This window comes from Herpailurus yagouaroundi, unplaced genomic scaffold (assembly GCF_014898765.1).
Source record: "Herpailurus yagouaroundi ecotype Mexico unplaced genomic scaffold, PumYag 186, whole genome shotgun sequence".
In the NCBI taxonomy this organism is placed as follows: domain Eukaryota; kingdom Metazoa; phylum Chordata; class Mammalia; order Carnivora; family Felidae; genus Herpailurus; species Herpailurus yagouaroundi.
This window is the reverse complement of record NW_024412417.1, coordinates 47562500-47571356: the sequence shown is the minus strand read 5'-3', so window position 1 is coordinate 47571356 and position 8857 is coordinate 47562500. Positions and strand designations below refer to the sequence as shown.

General features: G+C 66.2%; 1 long non-coding RNA gene across 2 annotated transcripts in view; it reads right to left on the bottom strand.

The window, feature by feature from the left end:
* Nucleotides 1-608: 608 nt before the first annotated feature.
* LOC121043057 (uncharacterized) overlaps nt 609-8857 on the bottom strand; it is a 10052-nt gene continuing 1803 nt past the window's right edge. The window contains exons 2-4 of one of the 2 annotated variants that reach the window (XR_005796675.1): nt 2626-5881; nt 2201-2322; nt 609-765 (exon numbers count right to left, since the gene is read on the bottom strand). This is a non-coding gene — a long non-coding RNA (uncharacterized LOC121043057). Of the gene's footprint in view, nt 766-1485; nt 2323-2625; nt 5882-8857 lie in introns of those variants that run through there. The other variant, XR_005796674.1, reaches the window with a different exon arrangement.

The window sequence follows — 8857 nt, the reverse complement described above, 5'->3', positions numbered from 1 at the left end:
TAATGGTGTTGATGGTGATAATAGTGATGGTGATTATGGTGATGGTGATGGTGATAATAGTGATTATGATGATGGTGGTGGTGATGGTGATGATGGTAATCATTGTGGTGTCCAGGGTGATGTGGTGAAGGAGGAGATGACGTTGTTGGTGTCAGTGCTGGAATTGGTGACGGTGGTACTGATAACCGGCACTTGGTTTTGGTGTGAGTGATGAAGACGTTGGCCAGGTGAAGGCCATGGGTGACGATAGGGGTGATAATGGTGGTACCAGGCTCTGAGTGGATTGAGAACTTTTTCCAGGACCGGCTTAGACAGCCGTCCACAGGTTTAACTGCCTGCCGCCCAACCTCCTGCCCCAGATGTGGGCTGGCAGGGGAAGTCACTCTCATTCTCTTACGTTTGTCCTCCAGGGAGGCTGTGGCATGGCCCTGGGCCTCTCCCCAGTGGCAGTGGGTCTTGTGGGAGCGCCTCTTACTGAGGGTGGGATCGGGTCACGGCCACACTGTTCCTAGCACAGGCAGTCTGAGCCTGCAGGTCTATGGGACGGCCCTCCAGACGCCTCCTCCTGCCTCTCAGGGCTCACTCTCAACTTGACACTGAGCCCCTTGTGGGCTCCTGTCACGAGATTTTATTTTTATGGGGAAAAAGGCAGCATCCACTCGGTTCAGGGAACGTGGTTTCATTGTGTGGCGCTTAGGCTATAAATCGAGGGCTCGTTTCCAGCTGGGGCGTGCAGGGGACTGGCGGCTCCCCGAGCAGCTCCTGCTATGGAAACGGGGCCGTGTGCCACAAATCCCTCCGTTGAGGCCTCTGCTCCGGTGATGGGCCCACCTCGGCTGTCTCTGGCCTGGGTGGGGTCCGTGGGCTGGGGCCGGTGGGCTGGGTGGCGCCTAGGGAGGGGAACCCCTTGTCTGCCTGGTCTCCAGTGTCATTCTGTCTGCCTCAGGCACAGAAATCTGACTTCCCACGGCTGAGGCCAGTGTCCGGGGGTGTCCCTAGGTTCCCGGGATTCCCAGACCCTGCCCAGCCCAGGTCTAAAGGAGCCCAGACTCCAAGCCCCACCTGTGGGGGACCCACAGGGCCCTGGGGATAGCCCGAGGGTTCTGGGGTCAGTGGGTGAATATCCCTCAGTGGAGGTGGGGCAAGGGCCTGGTTTATACCTCCCATGACCTCAGTGTGCCCCACCATCACCCCTGGGCAGGAGGAGGCCAAAAGAGCAGGCCCTGGAGGCTGTGGCGTCAGCGGAGGTTTTGGCAGTAAAGTAGGGAGGGGGTGTTCCGGGCCCTTGCAGGAGTGGATCTGGGGGCCTGCCGGGCAGAAGGGCCCCTGTTTCCCAGCTCAGAGCGAGCACGTTTATGGGTGTGGGTGCGGTGAGCTGAAGCTATGGTAGGCGGGGGGCATCCCCAAGGGGCCCTCCATTCTCACCCTGACCTCCAGGGTTGGGGGTCAGACAACAGCCCCCAGGGCCACAGCCAGGGTCCTCCTCCTGGCCTGCTGCTTCTCTCGCCTAGTGGTTTGGCCCCAGCCCCAGCCCCCACAGGGAGGGCCTGGTCTCCTTCTGGGGTGGACCGAGGGAAGTGGTAACGGTGACTGCCCTCTGCGGGGAGGTCTGAGGAGTCAGGCCAGTAGGCATCAGGCCTGCAGCCCGGGAAACTGGAGCGCAGCAGAGGGAGAGGGCATGGTGGGGAGAGGGGAGGAGGGGAGGAGGGGAGGCGAGAGAGCGTGCTAGGCAGGCACGCAGCCGGCAGGTGGCGCCCAGGACTTGGATGGGCCTTGGATGCAGGCGGCCCGGGTCAGGGACAGAGGGGGACGGAGCAGAGGGCAGGGGCGGCCGTGGGGCTGGGAGAGTGGGCTGCGTGGGAAGACCCTGGAACCCGCCCTGCCTCCACTCAAGGCCCCAGAGCCTCCCCACCCCCAGGTAAGGGACAAGCACAGCACCTCCCAGGGGGACCCCTGCCCACAGGGCGGTTTTCAGGGGGCGCTGACCCCGCCCCCGATGGCTGGCTCCGCCCCTTCCTCACTCTGTGGCCCAACCCAGCCTGAGCCCGCAGGCAGCTTGCCCTCCGCGCCCTGGCCCTTGTCTTAGGGGCCGGCCCCCCCCCCTCTGAAATGCTGCCCTTCCAACACCCCCACTCTGGCCAGGGCTCCGCAAGTGTGCCTGCGGGCCGGCGCTCTGTGCTGGGGAGAGATCTAAACGAACCCATGAAGGGGAAGAGACTCGGGCAGCGGTTGGGGGTGTGGACATCCATCTTGGTCTGTGCTGTGCACCAGTTTCTCAGCAACCTTGGACATTTCCTGACTCCCGGGACACTGGACGGCAGCCTGGAGCTCGGCCAGGGAGAGGAAGGAAGGGACAGAGGCCGGGTCCTGTCCGGCAAGGGTGGGAGAAGCCCGCTGGCCCCACCCGGCCTTCCCAATCAAGCTCCGCAGTCCACAGTGGCCTGCAGCGAACAGACAGGTGGCCCGAAGCCAGGAGGGGGCACGGTGCCCGCAGACGTTAGAGGGGTCATCTCCCACCTCAGAGCCCCCCCCCCCCCCCCCCCGTGGGGGGGGGCCCCCGGCCCCTAGGGGTGGCTCCAGAGGTTGCTCCCCCCCTCCCCCCCCCCCCCCCCCCCGCTCAGGCACCTGTCCCGGACATGGAGCTTAAGACCAAGAACGTAGATCAGGGCTGTGGGTTGTGAACCAGACGTGCCGGCCAGGTGTCCTGACCCACCTTGGGGTCGGTCACCACCATGAGCAGGGTGACACCCCCATCCGCTAAGGAGGCCGAGGCTCAGAGGGCATCTGGGGTTGCTCAGTCCACCTGCACAGTGACAGATGGGCAACGACAGTAATAAGGGGGCCGCTGGCTCCCCGGCAGGGTCCCCGGGGCCCCACCCCACACCGCCAGCCATCCCAAGTCTTCGTGAGACGCTCAGCGTGTGGCGTGGGTCCCCTTCTCCCACGTGATCTTTGCCGACCATCTTTCCAGAGAGATTACAGAACAGTGGACCCCCAACCCCAGGATGGCGGGTGGGGCTGGCCACATAATTGGTGGGGGCCACAGCCAGATGGAAATAAGGGACTTTTGCTCAAAGTTAGTAGGAGCTGCAAGACAGCTACGGCAGAGCACGGCCTGGGGCCGAGAGACAGGTGCCGTCGAGGCACCCCTGTGCGGCAGCCCCTCGCAGCTGGGGACACAAGTTGACATCTGGGAGCCCAGGAGGCTTTGGCCCGGCAGACACTGGGCCCCCGAAGGCCAAGGATCAGCACGGCCCACGCCTGGCACCCCACAGGCCTGCAGCAGACGGGGAGGGGCCCACGCCCACGAAGCGGGAACGGGGGAAGGCGCCAGCGTGGGGCAGCAGTGGGGCCTACAGCCGAGCAGGGTGGCCAGGCCGGCTGCTGGGGGACATCCAGGTCAGGACCCCCGGAGAGAGGCCTCACCTGGACAAGGTGTGCCTGGGCGGAGGTGACAGCTGTGGAGGGCAGGGGCCCAGGCCCCAGCCGCGAGGAAGAAGAGGGAGTAGCTCGCAGACAGAAGGCAGAAGGGGACCCCAAGCCACTGCCCCGTTTCCGGCAGGGGGGTGGCGCCGGGCAGGGGTCCCTCCAGGGCGGCCCCTCTGTGGCGCGGAGCCTGCCTGCGTGGGGAAGCTCCTCGCTGCGTCACGCTGAGCTATTCTCAGCCCGTCTCCTTCTATGGCTCCGGAAGTGTGCTTGGAGGCCGGCGCTCTGTGCTGGGGAGAGATCTAAATGGAGACGCAGGGAACGGCAGGAAAGTTGGCCACCACCCCCTCCCTGGCCATCCTGAACCCCCAGCTCCGGGGGCATCTGGCCAGGGCCAGCTGGCAGCACACCCCCCATCCTGGCTGGGCCGGCCACGCTCGGGACTCCTGCCGCATGATCCGGTCTGAGTCCCCTGGGCGTCCACGGGGGCGGCGCGGGAGGCACAGCCTGGCTGGGGGCCCAGTAGGGCAGAGAGGAGGGGGCGGCCGCGGGCTCCAACCCCCACGGCTGGGCCCCCAGCTGCTCCTGCCGAGTCCCCACAGGGCTTCCACCCCGGACTGCCAGGACACCGGGCCCCTGGCTCTCCCCATCCCTGAGACCCTCCTAACAGCCCTCAAACAGGCCCTGCCCACCCATAGCTTGGCTCTCCAGCACCTGCCCCTGCTCGGCCTAACGTCCCCCCTGCGGGCCACAGACTCAGGTCGGCGGCCTTGGTCCCCACCTTCACCCACGGCCCGTCTAGTCCCGCTCCCCTCCAGCTCTGCCCCTGGAGAGGGACAGAATCCAGCAGGGCCCCCTGCTCCCCCCTGCCCTGCCGGCACACCTGTACCCGGCCCACCCCTGCTCACCCTCCGGCTCTCCCCACCCTTCAGGGCGCCTCTGGGCTGCTGGCCCCAAAACATCTGGGGTGCTGGGGAACTTGACTGGAGTCTCCTCAGGGTGGGACCCAGGTGGGTCTCGTCCACCCATGTCCCCAGAGCAAGCTGAGAGCCTGATGCAGTCAGCGAGCAAGAACATGGGTTCGTTGGACAGAAGACCAGGAAGGTGCAGTCGCACACACATACACACTTACACGCCGCACACTAATGTGCACGCGCACACACACGCACACACACATTCAACTGACACACCTCGAGGACGACATTGTGCTCGGGGGCTCTGAGGCGGGCATGAACAAGGCGGGGCAAGGTCACAAAAGACTCCATTAACACAGCGCTAAGAGGCCGGGAAGACTTCCTGGAGGTGGTGACAGTGGGCTCAGAAGTAGAAAACAGGTAAAACCATGATGAGTTTTTATGCTTAGGTTTTAAAACCCGAGAGGCCTCTATCATTTGAACCGGGGGTGATGTGCGCTCGGCTGGATGGGGCACTCCGGTGGAGGGGACAGACTGGCCACAGGTCCAGCCTCCTCCCTGCCACCCACCATTGCCGTCAGCCTCCGAGCCGCCCGAGAACCTCGGCCACCGTTTAGTACAGTCTGCCTGTTGTGTGACAAGGACACCGCTGGGGCCAGAGGGGTTGAGTGATGCGCAGGAAGCCACATGGCGCCCCCAGGAGAAGTGGTGCGAGGAGGCAGGTGGCCCGTGGAATCTCAGACCCAGCCAGAGGCACCTGCCGGGCCGAGGGGACATTTTAGATCCAGACACCGCGTGGGTGGCCCCACGGTGGGAAGCGTGCATGGAGCGTGTCCCGGGCCCAGCTCCCTGTCCGGGGCTCCCGCCCCGCACACCTGCCTCCTGGAGTGGGGACACCGAGGACCCCCCACCCTCGATGCCACAATGGCCTCCCTCCTGTCCTGTCGTGGGTCACAGTGGGGCGCCAGCCGGACTCCCTGGAGGCCATGGGCTGCTCCTTGAAGGGCAGAGTCATGACCTCCGGGTGCCTGCAGTTCGCACGGGCCACACGCAGCCCGTGTCCTCCGGGGCCTATGGGGGTCGTGACAACACCCCATTTTAGGGGCAATCTGCACCTCCTGTGCCCCACCTTGCTTGGCACCTCCCTTGTCGGGCTCAGGAACTGTTCTGAATGGATTACTGACTCGCCCCATAGCTGGAAGGGCAAAGGTTCTTTGCAGGGGAGAGTACTGATGCCAGGAAGGGGCAGGGCCGGGAGGACTTCAGAGGACTTACCCGCGGTTGCACAGGGCGCAGACTGAGCTCGCAGACGCCTCCAGGAGCCTGCAGCCTGTCCTCGCACGCCCTCACCACGGTGCCCTGGCTCTGCCTCCCTCGCTGTGGAGCTCGGACAAGTCCCTGGCCCTCTCTGGGCCTCATCTTCCCCGTTCTGGAGGGCGGTGGTGAGGCGGGCCTCGGGCTCTGGGGCCTGACCTCCCGGCCCGGAGGGGATGCCTGCAGGACCCGAGGTGCGGCTGGCTGAGGCACCTCGGTGCCAGCATCTTGGAAAAATACAAAACTTTCCTTGGAGGCTGGATGGGGAGGGAGGCGCGAGGCAGGAGGCAGGAAGGAGGGAGGGGGGAGAGGGTCTGGTGTGTGGGGGCCCAGAATGAACAGGCTGCCTGTTCCAGGGACAGGACGCAGCACACACACCCTGCCAAACCGCAGGGAAGAGGAAGTTTGGAAGGGGAGGATCGGAAGGAAAATGTTCCCTGGGCTCTGAGTGCTCGCTCACATACCTCTGCCTCCCGTGGGCAACCCCCCCCCCCAAGCCAGCGCTCAGCCCCCCAGCTCGGGTCTCTCAACAGGACGCGTGCCTGCACCGCGGGGTCTCCCGACACCCCTGCCCCCAGCTGCCCTGGCCTCCCGGGGTCTCTCGGAGGCTGCTCTGGCTGTGGCAGGTGCATCAGGCAGGTGTGCCTGAGGGACCCCCCCCACTCTCATTAGCAGGTCCCCCCACCTCTTGAAACCTCCGTGAAAACAGGGCAAGAAAGTCTTGAGAAGTGAAACGGAGCCCTTGTCTCTTCCGCTATCCTGGCACCCCCAGCTCTCTGCCCCTCCACCCACCACCCTTTCTTCCTCTTTGACCTTGGCCCAATCTCACCTCTAACACGTTGTGTCGGCCCCCCCCACCCCTGCCTCTCCAGGCCTCCTCTGTGCCCCTGCTCCCTGCGCCCCGCTCCAGGGCAACAGGCCCCCAGGGGAGGGCCGCTGGGTAGGGGCAGGGCAGGGCCCAGGTGTTGGGCTCAGACCCCAGGCCTTTCTTCCAGCTGCTTCCCCCCACCCCCCGCCATGCCGCCCCGCATCGCTGGGGCCTGTGCAGCCGCCCCAGTGCTGCCTCGGAAGCAAGGAAGCAGTGAGGCCGAGCGCCCCCTCCCGAGGAGATGATGGAGGCGCTGGGCCGCCAGAGGGCCCAGGGGACCCAGGATGGGCCTCGCCCTTCCCTCCAGGCTCCACCGGCTGTGGCTGTGGCGGCAAGTTAATGAGGCCACGCGAGCCAGGAGGGACCACAGGCCAAGGCTGGGCGGGAAGGGCCAGGGGACCCCAGGCAGCCCAGCCCCCCCTTTCTCCTGCACAAGGAGGGGGCCACAGAGCTGGCGGCTGGAGTGAGAGCGGGCGCAGGAGTGTCCCAAAGGAGCCTGTGCTCACAGCCTGGGTGCTAAGTGGTGTTAAGGGCTGTGGCCCCAGGAGATCAGCTGGGAGGGCCCGGTGCAAACACGGGAAAGCCTGAGGCCTGTGAGTCCCCGGGGCACAGGCAGCCTGGCGCCTCGATGAGGATTACCCGCCAGGCCAGCACAGCGGGGGGCAGGGGACCTGCACTCAGGGGTCCCTAGAGGAGAGGACTGGGTCACAGAGCAGCCAGAGGAAGGCAGGTCCAGCGGAGGCCACAGGCTCTGCTTGGGGTGCAGTGGGGGATATGGCTCCCCGAGGCCGTGACTTTGGGAGGGAGACCTCACCTCGAAATAGGCATCTTAGCATCACAGACCAGCACCCGGGGTCTGGGAGCCTCGAGCCCCAGTGGAAGACGGGACCCCAGAGGGGACTGAATGGGGGGCGGGGTGGGGGGTGTTGCCGCCTGGATCCAGTGTTGGGCAGACCCCCCTGCCCCACGGAGCCCTCCTTCTAAAGTAGGTTCAAGGAGCAGCTGGCCACCTTGGGTCCGGCGGTGGGGGTGGGGTTCCCCAGGCCCTCCCTCCCTCCCTGTGCAGCTTACCCCTCCCCCCTCCCTCTCCCCAACCCGCAGCCCCGAGCGGTCCTGCTCCGGGTGAGGCCCAGGGCTGGAGGCCCTCACTCTGTGCCTTCACCCCTGCTTGAGGGGGAGAGGGGCACCGCGGAGCAGGGCAGGGCAGACCCCCCCCCTCCCACCCCCCTCGCGGCAGCGGGGAGCCAGCAGCGAAGAATGGAGCCCAGGGCCCCAGTGCGGGGGTTTGCTGAGGGCTTCTGGGGCGATAATTGGGCGGCGATTAAGTGTTCCGAGCAGAGGCTGTCGCCTGTCACCTGTGCTGGCCAGCACTGCGCAGCCTCCCTGCAGGTCCCTGGCCGTCTCCGCGTGACCCGCCAGCACCCCCTTCCCTGGACTGTGCCTCCTCACGCCCACAGCAGGCCGGTGTGACCGCGGCAGAGGGGGCACCGAGAGACCCCCGCCCCCCCGACAGAGGTGGTGCTCGCCCAGCCCCTGGCCCCCCACCCTCTGGGCCCATGGCTGAGCTCCCCTCTCCCGGGAGCCCTGCTGCTGTGTTGTGGGGTGCAGCCGGGGCTGGAGGTCAGTCACTGTGGGGCTGAGACCCAGAGAGCTGTGCCTGGCCGGGGCCACCCAGCTGGTCGGGAGACCTGGGCCCGGGTGTCACAGGGGCCACGCGCGCTCTTTGTGGGCCGCCGGCCATTCAGGTGCTGGCTCTCTGGCACTCCCACGGGCACACGCGGCGTGCGCACACACACGTGTGAGTGTGGCCTCTGCCCAGCTGGCTCATCAGGTGTCCCCCTGACAACGGCCCTGAGACACAAGCCCCGGCTCACCCCAGGCACGCACAGACTCCCGGCTACATGCGGCCCCCGTGGTGACCAGCCAGCCACACGTGTGGGCCGGGCCACACTCCCCACCACGGCACAGACACCTCACACAAGGCCACACGCAGGCCTGCGGCCTCCTGCCGCTCCCAGGAACCCAGCCGGCAGGGCTGGGCCGCCAGGGCTGGGCAGCTCGGGGAATCCTGTTCTCACAGCTTCTCTGCCCGGCTTCCCCTCCCTACTCCCCACTGCCCCGCCACCCTCCCTCCCTGCCCACCCACTCGCCTTTAATTAGAAATGCCAGGAGAGCGATTTGGGGCAAGCTTTTGCCAGAAAGACATCCCCCCCCCCACCCCCAACCAGGGGTGGGAGCTCAGAAGGGGAAAGGAGACAGATTGGCTGGGGTGGGGGGAGGGCTTCCAGGAAAGCAGGGGGAAGGGGCTGGGGGGGCAGGAGTGGGGATTCCAGAG